The following is a 14127-nucleotide window of genomic DNA, read 5'->3' on the forward strand; positions in this document are numbered from 1 at the left end:
GGGTGAGCTGCTGTGTGGGACGGGAAGGCGCGGGGGGGGGGGGTTACCCTTTCGCTCCTCCCTCGCGCGCTGCCCCTCCGTTCCATCCGCTCCCTCCCACGGCCGGATACTCACGGGCTGGGGTGAGCGGGCAGCGCTGTCTGTTGTAACGGACACGGAAAGGAGGGGGCTCCCTCTTCCTCCCGGAAGACTCTTGCCGATAACGACCCAATTGCCCCCTCCCTGCCACCCTTGCCTTCCTGCCACCGCCCCTCCCCCTCCTCCTCCTCCACCACCACCACCTCCACCTCTGCCGCCGCCACCGTCGTTGTCAGCGTGAAGAAAGCTCACAACATGGCGAGTGAAAGACAGAAAGAGAGGGACGGACATACACAGCGGTGGTGGCAGCGGCAGCTACCCACTACCACGCATGCGCGCCGCCGACCCATCAGCGAACCCCGGCACAAGGAGGTAGGATGGTTGACTTGACAGCGTGCGCGCGTGTGGACGCGTGCGTCCAGGCGCACTTCTCTGAAGCGTACGGCGCTAGCTTTGCGTCCGGTGTGCGCGTGCGTACGAGGAACATCGGCGGGGGGGAGGGGAACACCCAAACAAAGCCGTAAACCAAAGAGTCTAGGTCGTCACGGTGTAGTAGGACTTCCGGCCCTTGATTGCAGTCAGTTTGAAGTGCGATGCCATTGCAAGGGAAAGGACGTGAAAACTCAAAGCTGCACAAATTTAAAGGCGCCTTTTAATCAAGTGTTCTGAAATAACTTTCCTCAGAACAGGCAGACAAGATTGCTGTGCAGTGTTCGTCTTGACCACCTGTCAAGGGCGAGAGCCAGTTTGGTCTAGTGGTTAAGGTGCTGGGCTAGAAACCAGGAGTCTGTGAGTTCTAGTCCTGCCTTAGGCATGAAAGCCGGCTGGGTGACCGTAGGCCAGTCACTTTCTCTCAGCCCAACTGGGTGCAATGTAGACTAGCCTCGTGGTGGACCTTGGGCAACGTGACTTGTCACTAAATAATCTACACATCTGGCTGCTGGACCTCACAAGGATTTCCCAGCAAGAAAAAAGCAGCATGAACACCGAACTGCTATGCCATATGATTTGAAAAAATAAAACTGTCCAGGGCCACACTTCAGCGGGGTCTTCTGCAACACACTGGGTGTTCTTCCTATTCATTCTTGTGGCATGTTCATTTATTTCTCACTCTCCCCCATCTTAGAATCATGGCATCTTATAATCATTTTCTAGCACAGTTTACAAGAAAAGAATGAAAATACAGGAGCAATTTACTGATTAATTCAGGGCCGCAACTAAGGGGGGGCAAGTGGGGCATGTGCCCGAGGCGCTGAGCTGGGGGGGGGGGCGCCAAAATGGGCGCGGAATCCATGTTTGCCCCGGGTGACACAGACCAAGTTGTGGCCCTGGACTAGTTGATTGATTATATACCATCAAATTGGAGTTGACTCTTAGCAGCCACATACTATACCTTCTCTGGGATGATCTGGCCCTTCAGGTCTTCCAACAGTGCAACCATTGCTGCTGTAATCAAATCCATCCACCTTGGTACTGGTCATCCTCTTCTCTTCCCTTCCACCTTTTCTAGCATTGCAGACTTCTCAAAGGAGCTAGGTCTTTGCATGATGTATACAAAATACAATAATATGAGGCTGGTCATTTGTTCCTGAAGTGAGAACTCTGAGTTGATTTGTTCAATGATCCATGTGTTTGTTTTCATGGTATCCATGGTATTCTCACCAACTCCAACAACAAAATTCAAAAGTGGCAATAATTCTTCTATCCTGCTTCAAAGTCTAATTTTCACTTCCAAAGAGTGTTACGACTGTGTGCACAATTCTGATCTTTGTATTTATAGACATGTCATGGTATCTGAATATCTTTTCCAAGGCTTTCATCGCTACTCTACCAAGCACTAGTCTATGGTACTTTTTTAAAATTCTGGTTCCTTTACTATTGATTATATGACATGAAGTTGATGTCCACTGTACAAAAATAGATTTTCTCCAGGAGGATCTGTTCCTAACATGGTTCTTCAGGTCTTTTAATAATGCACCCATTGCTGCTGTAATTGCATCCATCCACCTTGCTGTTGGTTGTCCTCTTCCTCTCTTTCCTTCCACCTTTTTCACTATTATAGACTTTTCCAGAGAGCTAAGTCTGTGCATTTGTTCTGACATCCAGTTTGCTTTCTTCTGTTTCCTGGTCTTTAGCAATCTCTTTTTACATTCATCCTTAGCAACTTCTTTGATTTCATTCCACAATTCCTCTGGTTCCTTATCTATGAGGTTCAGGGCTTCAAACAATTCCTTATGTTCTTGAAAATGGTAAATATATGCTTAAGATCATTAAAAAAGTAGAAAAAAATAAAAATACAGCTAAAATAAAGCATATATGGGGAAAGAGAATTGATATACAATTACAGTCTACCACATAGTTATGACTTGCAGAAACATTGATACAGTAGTTAGACTGAAGTCAAATTTGGATGGATAAAGTCCATACAGGATGTTAAGGGGTTGAATTTATTAAAATCAACCTCCCCCCAGTAGATATGCTAGTGCAGTGCCTGATTTCATCAAATCTATCTGGATATCTTAGAAGATGCAGAAACAACAACTTCCTCTGTTTTGTTTTAGCAAGACTTATTAAAAAGTACTGTATAGTACTTCTGAACATAGAGGCTCCATTTAGTTCTCACAAAGGAAGGATTTCTATTAGCGGTGAAAACAGTACAGGCTGAGGGAAGTGTAGCAGTGGGATACAGAAGACTTGTAGCACATTTTAGGAAATAACTATGTTATTTTTTCCATATAGCAAGAGTATGTAACTTTCCTTGGACTGGCCTTTGGAAAGCATACTGGAGAGCTGACCAATAAAGAGGTGGATGGGCACAAGGCTAATTTAATTCAATATTTGAAACACATTTAAATTAAATTATATTTAGTTTTTCATTTAACTGTTAAGATAAAATTATAAAATTACAGTTCTTCATGGCTGCCTCCTGTGTCTCTCATATTAAAAGTTACCATTAATTCGAACGTGCGTTGTTAATTGTAAACTGCTTTGAGATTTTTCTTTTTTAACTGGAAACAGCATAGAATTTTTTAAAATAAATAAATAAATAAAATGGCCAGCAGCTTTGGGAAGGATTCTGGGAACTGCACCCAAAACTTTGGGAGACATGTAGCCCTTGATATCAAAAATTATCCTGGTCACAGCCACAGTGATAATTTATCTCTGTGTGCTTGGTGAAGCTATAGAGTTGCGATCTGAAGCTCCCTTCAAAGCCTGTGATTAACAACTTTTGGAAGTTGTGGCCACCAAACTGTAATTTTTAGAGTGGCAGAAAAAAACATTTTATATTTGTAAGGGCTGCATTTTATTAGATTAAAATCAAAATATGGGAGGGAGGGAGGGGATTGATTGTCTGGCCCTCCCATTACTTTTTCCTAGTTATTGTATGCCCAATAAATTTTCTAAAGCCCAGCTGTGGAGTCCAGCTATAGAGGAATTACTTTTGATTTATTTACAAGCAGAACCAGGGTTAGCAGGGCAGTGCAAATCCTAAATTATGTCTAGCATGTGCATTATTATTTAATTTTACATTCTAAAGATAACAGCTACTCCTTTCCAGTCCAAACATGAATAATTATGTCCTAGAAGTGGCAAGATACGTAATACAAATAATATTGGATTTTCCAGAACAATGAGGGAACATTAAGTGTTACCATTTACTAGTTTGAACAGTTGCAAGTGGTAGCCATGGGCCTGCTGATTGCAGGAGAGGTCTAACCAGTTAGGTTATGAGGAGTAGCACCACTGGAGATTTCCTTAAAAAATTGAAAAAATAGGGACCCACTCAGTGTCCTGCAGATGGACAGGGTAACCAAAGTGTTGGGAAGCATTAATTCTTTTCTCAGAATACAGTTAAAGTACAGTCCCCTTATCCTTGAGTCAGGAAAAAATAGTACCAGCATAAATTCATTGCTTCCACTACCAATTTCTAGCCTACCTCTGTTGAAAAAAGTTCATCATCCCCAAGTTTAATTCTTCCTTTTTTTCTTAACATGTTGCTTGGAACCTTCATCCAACATGACTAATGTCCACTTTTTGAATAGCCGTCTTCTAACTACAGGTAGTCCTTGCTTACTGACTGCCTTGTTTAGTAACCATTCAAAGTTATGATCTTTAGAAAACAAAAACAGCTTTGCGACCAATCCTTGCATATACAGCCATTGCAGTGTTCCACTGTCACTTGCCATTTGGGCACTTTGCAACTGGCTCAGATTTACAACTGTTGCAGCATCCTGTGATCACATGATCTCCATTTGTGAGCTTCCCAACCAGCTTCCAACAAGCAGAATTAATGGAGGATGTGGAAGTGAAATCACAAGTCATGGTCACGTGATGTCACACTTAATGACCACTGTGATTTGCTTAACAATGGAAGGAGAAGTGAGGGGTAAGTCTGGCACAGTCATGTGATTTTTCACTAAGCAACCGTGGTGCTTAGCAACAGAGTTGCCAGCCCCAATTTTGATCGGTAAGTGAGGACTACCTGTAATTGTTACTGGCTCCTCTGATTCTGAGGCTGTCACACACCTGTGAGGGATGAGTCAGACTCAGAAGAGGTGGCTGTTGATTCAGACAGCAAGGAGTCAATCCCAGACCTTGGGGAGTGCCAAGCCATAAATCATGCCACCAGCTAAAGAGGGCCAAACAGCAGAGATTGGCATGCCTCTTCAAGAGGATGGGAGGGATTAACTCCTTTAATTAGGCAAAGTTAGGATCTCTAGCTATATAAGAACACACTTCAGACCCCTTCCTTCATTGGAAACAATTCTAGTAGCTGACTGGTTTCCTTGTGATATCTTGCCACTGGCTCTGTGAATGAACTTGCAGCTTGACTTTTGGACTGGCTTTTAGAAATTTCTCTGATTTGCACAAAGGTGGAGAGATTTAACATTACCCACAATGGAGGAATGGATGGTGAAGATGATGGAACTTGCTGAGATGGCCAAATTGACTGCTTTGACCACAGAAAAGACGTTAACTAAGTTTAATGCCAATTGGAAACCCCTTTTGGACCTTTTGTGTGAAACATTAAAAAATGAACTTACAATATATGGTTTTGATGACTAGAAAAATAGTGGACTATAGAAAAAATGAAAGTGGTAACCATAGAGTAAGAGGTTAATTTACATTTATACTTATAACTGCTATAAAAGAAGATCGGAAGTTAGTTCTTTATACTTTTCCTTTTCTTTTTTTCCTGCACTTTTGGCTTTGTCCTTTTTTTTCTTTTCTTTTTTCTTTCTTCTATTCTAAGTATTAGTTTCTGTTAGTTTTTATTTTTCTTGTTTAAAATTCTAATAAAGTTGAAGGAAGGAAGGAAGGAAGGAAGGAAGGAAGGAAGGAAGGAAGGAAGGAAGGAAGGAAGGATCGATCTCTGATTTTGGCCGCATAGCTTGTTCTCAGATGAGCTGGCTTTTCAGCCTGCAATTATTTCCAGTGAGCTTGCACTACTGATATATCAGGGTTTTTTTTATTTGTAATATTTTTATTCATGTAGTTATTATAATCTACCTCCACTGATTAGTGCTATCTTAGTATATTTTAATTGACACTGTTTCCAGTGTTTTTAATTTTTATTTCTCGTATGCTGCTTAGAGCTGTTTTGGAGTAGAGCAGCATAGAGATTCCAGTAATAAAGAAATATAAACAAATATTTTGCATGGCAAAAACTCTGACTTTGTTTTTTTTAAATCTTTGTGTAAGAGAATTACAAATTGTGTAATTTGGGTAAGAATAAAAGAGAAATAAACAAAAGTGACTTTGCCAAGAGTCGGAGGTCCAACAGATTATTGTCCTTTCTCACTGACTTCATTTATCAGAAGGTGGAAGAAAAACAGGGGGGTCTGCAATACTTGACCTAGGCCTTACCAACAGGGAGGAATTAGTTGAAGAAGTGAAGGTTGCTGACACCTTGGTGGAAAGTAATCATGTTATCCTTGAATGTGTGATATCCAGAGGGAAGAGTCAGACCTGCATATAGCACTTCAGAATAGCCAATTCTGGTGAACTCTTGAAAGAAAGTAGGTTGGATCCAGTGGCATAAACCTGAAGAAGAAAAGTGTCCGGGAAGGATGGGAAGTTCTACAAAATTAGATACTGAAGTGCATCACAAACAATCCCCACAAGAAAGAAAATCAGGAGAAATCTAAGAGGTCAGTATGGATGCATGCAGAATTCTCTAAAATGCTCAAGAAAAAAAGGAGCACATATTAGAAATGGGAAGTGGGGAACATAACTAAATACAAATACAAAAAAGTTTCTGGTCACCATAGGAACTTGTTAGAAAACTAACGTTCAGAATGAGCAGAAGCTTGCAAGAGATACCCAAAGAATCTTTTTTTGTTAATGTTGTAACAGAAGGAGAGGTGAAGAGAGTATGTCCATTGCAAGGAGAGAGTGATGAATTAGTAATACGTGATGATGAGAAGGCTTAACTCCTATTTTTTGCTTGTCTTCTCCCACAAAGGAAAGGCAGCCCTTGCTGATCATGGTTATGCCACTGAGGGAAGGAGGGAATGGCAGTTTATGACAGAACTTGTTAAAACGAGAGAACTAATTGAAATGATTAAAATTAACTAACTAATTAATTAATTAATTAATATGAATTCAAGCCTCTGGAGCCAGATGGGTTATATCCCAGAATGCTGAACGAACTAGCAGAGCAATCTCAGAACTACTCCAGGTGACCTTTGAGAACTCCTGGAGGACTGGTGAGATCTCAGAAGACTGGAGGAAAAGAATATCCTTACCTTCAAAAGGGGAATAAGGAGGACCCAGGAACCCTATAGACTGGCAAGCTTAATGTATCTACTGGGCAAAGTCCTCGAACAGATTATCAAGGGGCGTACTTGTGAGCACTTGGATAGGCATACTACAGTTAGCAACATACCATGCCAGACTAATATTACCTCCTTGTTTGATAGAGTCGCTAACTTATTAGGTCAGGGGACTGCCACCAGCACTGTGTACCTGATCCTTAGACAAGCCTCTCACAAAGTGCCTCATGATATTCTCCTTCATAAAATAGTAAAATATGGGCTAGATGATGCTACTGTTAAATAGACCCACAGTTGGCTGAATGACAGTATCCAAAGAATACTCATTAATGGCTCCATTTCAAAATGGAGGGAAATATCAAGTGGACTCCCTGGGCCCTGTGCTGTTCAACATTTTTATCAATGAGTTAGATGAGGGAGTTTAGGGGAAAAGATTCAGAAAGATAGAATTGAGAAGTGGGTGAGATGATAGGGTAGAAATGAACGTAAAATGAAAAGTTCTACATCTGGATGGGGAAAATGTAAGGCACAAATATTAAAGTTGGGGGAGACCTGGCTTGGCAGCAGTACATCTGGGTGTCTCTTTCAATCACAGGTTAAATGTGAGTCAGCAGTGTGAAACAACTGATAAAAAAGCAAATGCTATCTTGTGGTGTTTTAACTGGAACACAGAGTCCAGATCACATAAAGCAATTGTTCCACTTGCCTCTGCCTTGGTCGTATCCCACTGAAATACTATGTCCAATTCCAGGCACCACAGATCGAAGATGGATAGTGACAAATTGGAGCATATTCAGAGGATGGCAACCAAGGAGGACCCTGGAAGCCAAGCCTAACAAGGAACATATTGGGGTATGTTTGGTCTACTGAAAAGACAGCTAAGTGGAAATAAGATAGCAGTCTTTAAATATCTGAAAGACTATCATATAGGAGTAGTAGATGTATTTTCTATTGCCCCAGAGGGTAGGATCAGATCCAATCAGTTAAAACTATAAAGAAGGAAAGTCCGGCTAGACATCAAAAAGTACTTCCTGACTGTAGGAGCTATCAGTTAGTGAAACAGGCTGCCATATGACATAATGAGTTCTCTTTCACTAGATCTTAAATCAGAGGCTGGATGGTTATCTGCCAGTGATGCTCTAGTGAGTCCTGCACTGAGCAAGGCGTTGGACTCAATGATCTCTATGGGCCCTTCCGACTCTCTGATTCTAATAGCCTGCCCTTATTTCTGTCTTGGTCTCTGTTGGAAGATTTACAACAGAGCAGTTGAAGCTCACGAACTTAACTGCTTTGCTTCTTGTTTGCCTTAATTCTAAGGCATTTATTTAGTTATTTATTTATTCAATTTATATAGCCACCCATCTCAGACCAGTGACTGTAATATTACATAGACACTAATATTACAAAAGAACTCTAATTTAGGAAGCAGGTGATTGCTGTAGCTGGAAGATCTGATTTATAAAAAGTTTGTTATCACCGTATATGCATCGAGGACCATCTGTTTTTAACAGTAAATACTACCTGGGCTATCCGTGCAGCAAATTTCACAGATTCATTAATAGCCTCTTCATTTTTATTTTTGCTAGCTGGTAAAGCCTGTATACTTTTATTTAGTGATTCCATATCTTGGAGAAGCTTTCTAGCAGAGTCAAAGGATAGATTCTGTGGTTCAGGCTATAGTCATGAATTTTTCATCACTGATGCCACATACTAGCTTGTCCTTTGCATCTCTGTCAGAGTTATGTCCTAATTATAGTTCTGAGAGGTCTGGCTCATACTTGCCTATGTTTTCCAAGGCCTTATTATTTGTAAATTCAATCTGAAATGCTTCTATTGTTTCACTGGGAATTGGGTTAAAATTATTTTTTTCACTAAATTGCCAACTCCTGGCATTTCAGGCATGGCTGTCCTGGCATTAATAGACTTCTCATTAAGTTTTACAGTGTGTAGAAACATCTGTAGTTCAAGAAATGCCTTAAAATAGAACTGTGCTTTTTTTTTTTTTTTAATCTTTGGGCAGTGAAGCAGTGACTCAGAATTTCATAGGGCTCCACCCCAGCATGCTGCTGTCGAGGAAACAGTGGAAGAGTACCAGCTATGGCCACCATTGTTTATCAGTGGCATTATTTAGCTTGATTACAACTGCAAGTGTTCCTTTCTTCCTAGTTTGCAAAGATTCTGTGGAAGCAGAGAAGGACAAAGTAAAAACTTTCAGAATAGCAGTTTCTCCCAGTGCTTTTTGGACATGTCACAATCCTTTCTCTAAGTAGAAAAGTTGTTACAGATGTAGAGAAGCCTTCCCAGCCTGATACCTCCAGGTGCATTCATTCACAATCTCAACAACAACACCCACTATGGCCACGCTATACTAGTTGATGATGATGGATGCTACAGTGCATCATTTATGGAGGTTGTGGAAAATGGTGATTCAGATGAAGACAAAAAGTAAGCACAAATAAATGTTTAGATTTAGATATATGCAATAGCAAGTTTCGTTAATGTAAAGCCAACAGGAGATGTCATCTCTTGGTTTGAAATGAGATATTATCAATATGTTGATGGTACACAGATATACCTCTCCAACACAGGCCAAGCAGTGATGTAGTTGAAGCCTTGACCTGGTGCTGTAACGATTTGCCTGGGGAGAAACAAGATGAAGTTGACTTCCAGGAAGGCTGAGTTGCTATTTGCCCAGAAACCAGCTAGTTCTCTCTTTGCTCCAATGGTGATTTTGGATGGGGTAGCAATGCAAATTTTATGGCAATACAAAAATAAAGTAAAAGTAAGTAAGTAAATAAATAAATATAAATGAAATGAAATGAAATGAAATGAAATGAAATGGGTTTCATTGTAAGGGAGTTCATGTAGAATGGATAGGGTGAAAAATAGAAGCTCATTAAAAGAGTTAAGGCTAATAGGGGGTGATAGTCCAGTCTTCCTCAAAAACTTGTAAAAATGAACAGCTATTATATATTGTGCTCTAATACACACACAAAAGTGGGACCTGCAACAGCATGTAGTTGGAGTTGCCCACTGGCCCTATCAGCCATGAATATATTCAAAAAGGTTTCATTAAATTTCCCACTGTGGCAATACCTAGCATCCCTGTCTGATTTCAAAAAATGCCAAGCAGAGTTTGATTCAATACTTGGATTGGAGACCACTGAGCTGAGATGAGCGGAGAGGAAGTAAAAAAAAAAACATCCTGGAAACAATCAAACCACTTCCATAGAAATGCTAAGAAAACAACAGGGATGTGTTCATGTGTTCACCAGGTATCAAGCTTGACTCAAGGGAGTTTTTACTGCCCCTGTTTTTCCAATGTTCCTCTCCTACAGTCATATACTCTCTTGGTCATTGGTCAATCTGAGCTGTTTTTTAGTGGGTCTTCCATCTTGGTCTTGTTTGGTTTTGATTTTTTTCCTTAAATTTGTACTCCTGCAAAATTTGGGGTTTCCATAAATCTTCTAATACTGCTAAATCTCATTGTATATAGATTTTATAATTTTGTGGTGCAGTTCTTCATTGGTACAACTGTTCTCCTTTGAACAAGGAGTTTTCCAAGGCTTCCCTTCATCAGCCATAAGAATGCATTTAACAGCTTCTTGCCCTTTTGTGATAATCCAAATAAACTGTTTAAGGGAGCTGTCTTACTCTGCCCAATGGTAAGATACAGTCCTTTGTGGTTTCTGCTCCTTCTCTTTGAGTACTACAGAGCATATGGAAACAGTCTCTGCATTCTATGTGCAAACTGCCGACATTTCATAAAATTAAGCTTTTGCTGTTTAGACCAGTAGATGGCAATAGGGGATCATTTCAAAAAGAAGTTAGCTGTAGCAGAAACACTACAGAATGTACCCATCTGGTTTCCAGAATTAGCTGTCCTAGAAGTGGGAGTTACTCTCCTCCCTGTGTTTCTGTTGTGCCTTTATTAAGAATCACTAAAGGTCGGATGCCACCCACTGTATTCGTTAAAGAGTTATGTGATGGAATATATCCATTCTTTTACGAAGTGTAGCTCCGTAGTCCCAGCTCATCTTACGTCTACTCTGTACCAAGATGTGAGGCCCACTCATAATAATTGTCACTAAAATGACACTGAAATATATGTACCAATTAGACTTCTCTAAAGTAAATCCTTCCTTGCTTAGATACCTTTATATTAAAGTTTAATGATTTTTTGTTTGTTTGTTTATATTATTTATTTTTCCTATTGCTGATTACTGGAGTCTTGTGGTGCTTTACAGAAAAAAAGGCTCTCATGCTAAGCCTGAAGTGGCTTGTTCGGTTTATAAAACTTTAACCTTGTAGTTAGCCTGTCATGCATACTCAACCATTGTGATTTATTGAATAAACCATGGTTAAGCAAATCATGGCTTAGTGCAATATGTGAACCCAGCTAATATGTTTACTGATTACCTTTTCTGTGTCCAGTAGTTCCAGCTTTTAAGAAGGCTAAAATTATAAATTCATTTTTCAAGTACAAGGCAATTTATTTCAGAATATATAGCCAGCCATCTATTCAGTGAAGAACAAATGAAAAAGAGGACAGGCACTGAATGCTATTCACCTCTGCCATAACTGGGAGAATATCTCAAGTGCCAATAAGAAACAAAAATAATGTATTGTGTAAACCCAACACATTTCAGAAAATTCCTTTATCAAGAATATGGTGCTTGCCAGCTAATACATTCCAGGTAGAAGTTGCTAGTATAGTGACCTTGACAAAACAATTTTCTGAAATATGGGCTTCTGTGTAGTAATGAGCAAGAACACTGAAATGCAAGTCTATGGAAGCAGCTGGGGATTCATTTCAATTTCATTTGTTTTAAAAAGGGATTCAACACATTCAGAAAGAAAAACTTTATCCATGTAGATTAAGTTAAGTTGCTCTTCCCTGATGAATCTTCCATTCTGTTTTCAGCACTTCCAGAAAAGTAAACCAGCCCTGGGCAAACTGCTAGGTGGATGCAGATGGAGAAAGGAGATAAGTCCAGCAGTCCCTTTTAGCTGACTGACTGAAGATATGCTCTTTATCTTCCATGCTTACAACTGAGAACCATTGCTTATATGGTTCAACAGCATTATCCAGACTACTCACAGTTAAATATGGTAAGAGTCATGAAGAAACCCATGTTTTGCAGAACTGCAGATCAACTTAAGGGGAAAATATCAACCAGCAGAACACAAAAAGCAGAAAGCCTGAGTAAGAGTGAATGTTTTCTATGGCCCCAGAATTCTGACTGACTGCCAGGAGAAATGAAAAAACATGGTCAAGAGAAAGAATATCTTAGAGGATGACATGGCTGATTGGCTGGAACACTGGATAACTGCACACCCTATTGTAAACTTGCATTGCTGGTCCTTGGAATGCAAAAAATGAGTTTAAATATTAATCTGCTGCATATTCCTATAAGTATAGCCCAGACAAATATGCCCAGGATCAGATTGCATGTTGAATAAATACTGGAAAGGAAATTTAGCCTTTCATAGAAGCTTCTCATTTTGCTAAATAAATATTTTAGAATTCTTGGCCAATCATTAGAAAAGATAGCTTTTCCAAGAAAAGCTAAGAGGAAGTATAGAAAGGCTATAATTCTGCGGAACTCTCAGTGACCTTACATTTCCATAAACATTCATAGGATTAGGTTGTATAAGGAAAGTAAGAAATATATCAACTGCCCGGTATTGGATAGCTTGTCTGGAGTAGCTTCCCAGAATTTTAGAACTCCCCCTTTGGGGGAGAGTGGCGGTAATATAAATCTAATGAAATAAACAAACAAACTCCTTCATGTGACACCTAATCCATTACCTGCAAATGCCAGAATGAAACCAGCTCTTTAGCTTGGTGTGATAAAGCATTTGCTTTGACCCTCATTATGGTCTCTTCCACCAACATGTGATAGTGTTACCTTTGTAAGCAAGGATGCCCAGCCAAAAGGTGGTTCATTTGATTTTGGCTTAGTGTGATATGTGTGAACATGCTCCTTGACCTTATTCCGCAACAGGAATGGCCCAGTCAGTGTTCAGTGGTTCTGGCAGGGATGTATGTATAAAAAATAATCAGTTTTGAAGACACTGGACACAAAATTCCTGGTTTCCCACGAACTCTTGCAGTAGGAAAATGCTGGCAAAGTTTCATGATATCAGCCTCCTGTTAGCTAAGCAAGCAGCAGTGGATATGAAAAGAGAAAGGGAAAATGGAGAGTAGAAAGAAAAGGCCACCAAAGAACAGTATTTCAAGCACTGATTCCAATGATGACTTAGAATCCTTATTCACTCACCCTGTCCTTTCAATTACTCTGCCTTCCAGCGACCACCCATCTTATTCACATCTCTGATCCCTGCCTAGCACCCCCACCATCTTTCCCCACCATCTGACAGACTGTCAGTATGCCAAAAATGATCCCTGGCATAATGTCCCCACACTTCTTGCAAAGCATTTAAGGAGAAAGACAAGCAAAAGCTCTTTCTCTCCAAACCACACGTCTATCAAGGAGCATGACGCAACTCAAGACCAAGACAAAGAGAGTGACAGGACCACACACAAATACTTGATCATATATATCACTGGCACTCAGGTACACAGTCAAAATCAGCAAACTGCAGAAAACAGCAGTAGCAGCAGCAGTCTATATCCTTCCCATCATCTACACCACACGCACAAGCGGTGGTCCCAGATGGATTCTGTCACAAAGGAGCAGATCATTGTCATCTTCCTATGATTGGTATCACTAGCTTAAAGTTTTTAGAAGCAAGGGCATCCAGCTCTTCTTACCATTCACTGGGATGGAGTTTGCCACTGCATGATCAGAGGACAAACTGAGAATATCATCCAGCAACACATTCTCATCATTTTCATAGATACTATGAAGAATGTGAGAAGCAATAATAACCTTTGGAGCTAATTTTTTATCTATTTCAGTTTCAGGGAATCAGATATCCATTCAACTACTATGTGTTTCTATCTGCAGTAGCAGTTAAAGAACTGCTGCTGTGGGGTGTGGAGTAAATGGTAGGGAATCATCAGCCATGGCTTAGGCCTCATTTCCTAGACAATGGAACCAACCAACATCCCATTGATTAGCCAATGGGTCTACCATAGGAAGACCTTCTTCTGAAGCCATAGTGTGAATCAAAAGCTCAAAAATACTGATGTCACAACAAGAACTGGAACCCTCTGCATAAAACACCCATGAAATACACATTGTTATCCACCACAACCTAAAGCACCATGCTGTAGTAGCATTTCCTGTTCTACAATGTGGAGTCA

The 14127-nt window shown here is 40.3% G+C and overlaps 2 protein-coding genes and 1 long non-coding RNA gene across 14 annotated transcripts in view; 1 reads left to right on the top strand and 2 right to left on the bottom strand.

Moving 5' to 3' along the window:
- Nucleotides 1–259, bottom strand: part of PUM2 (pumilio RNA binding family member 2) — an 84624-nt gene extending 84365 nt beyond the window's left edge. For all 11 annotated transcript variants that reach the window (XM_063315034.1, XM_063315026.1, XM_063315087.1 and 8 more), the window contains exon 1: nucleotides 115–259. The gene's annotated coding sequence lies outside the window, so the exon portion shown is untranslated. The remainder of the gene's footprint in view (nucleotides 1–114) is intronic.
- LDAH (lipid droplet associated hydrolase) overlaps nucleotides 1–14127 on the bottom strand; it is a 554138-nt gene that overhangs the window by 28965 nt on the left and 511046 nt on the right. The window lies entirely within an intron of this gene.
- On the top strand, nucleotides 213–12287 carry LOC134505421 (uncharacterized). 2 transcript variants are annotated; one of them, XR_010068724.1, is made up of 3 exons: nucleotides 213–458; nucleotides 7527–7706; nucleotides 11779–12287. It is a non-coding gene; the product is annotated as an uncharacterized LOC134505421 (long non-coding RNA). The 2 variants fall into 2 exon arrangements; XR_010068723.1 differs by lacking the exon at nucleotides 11779–12287 and adding an exon at nucleotides 8875–8993.

The sequence above is a fragment of the Candoia aspera genome, chromosome 1 (genome assembly GCF_035149785.1).
Source record: "Candoia aspera isolate rCanAsp1 chromosome 1, rCanAsp1.hap2, whole genome shotgun sequence".
Lineage (NCBI taxonomy): Eukaryota > Metazoa > Chordata > Lepidosauria > Squamata > Boidae > Candoia > Candoia aspera.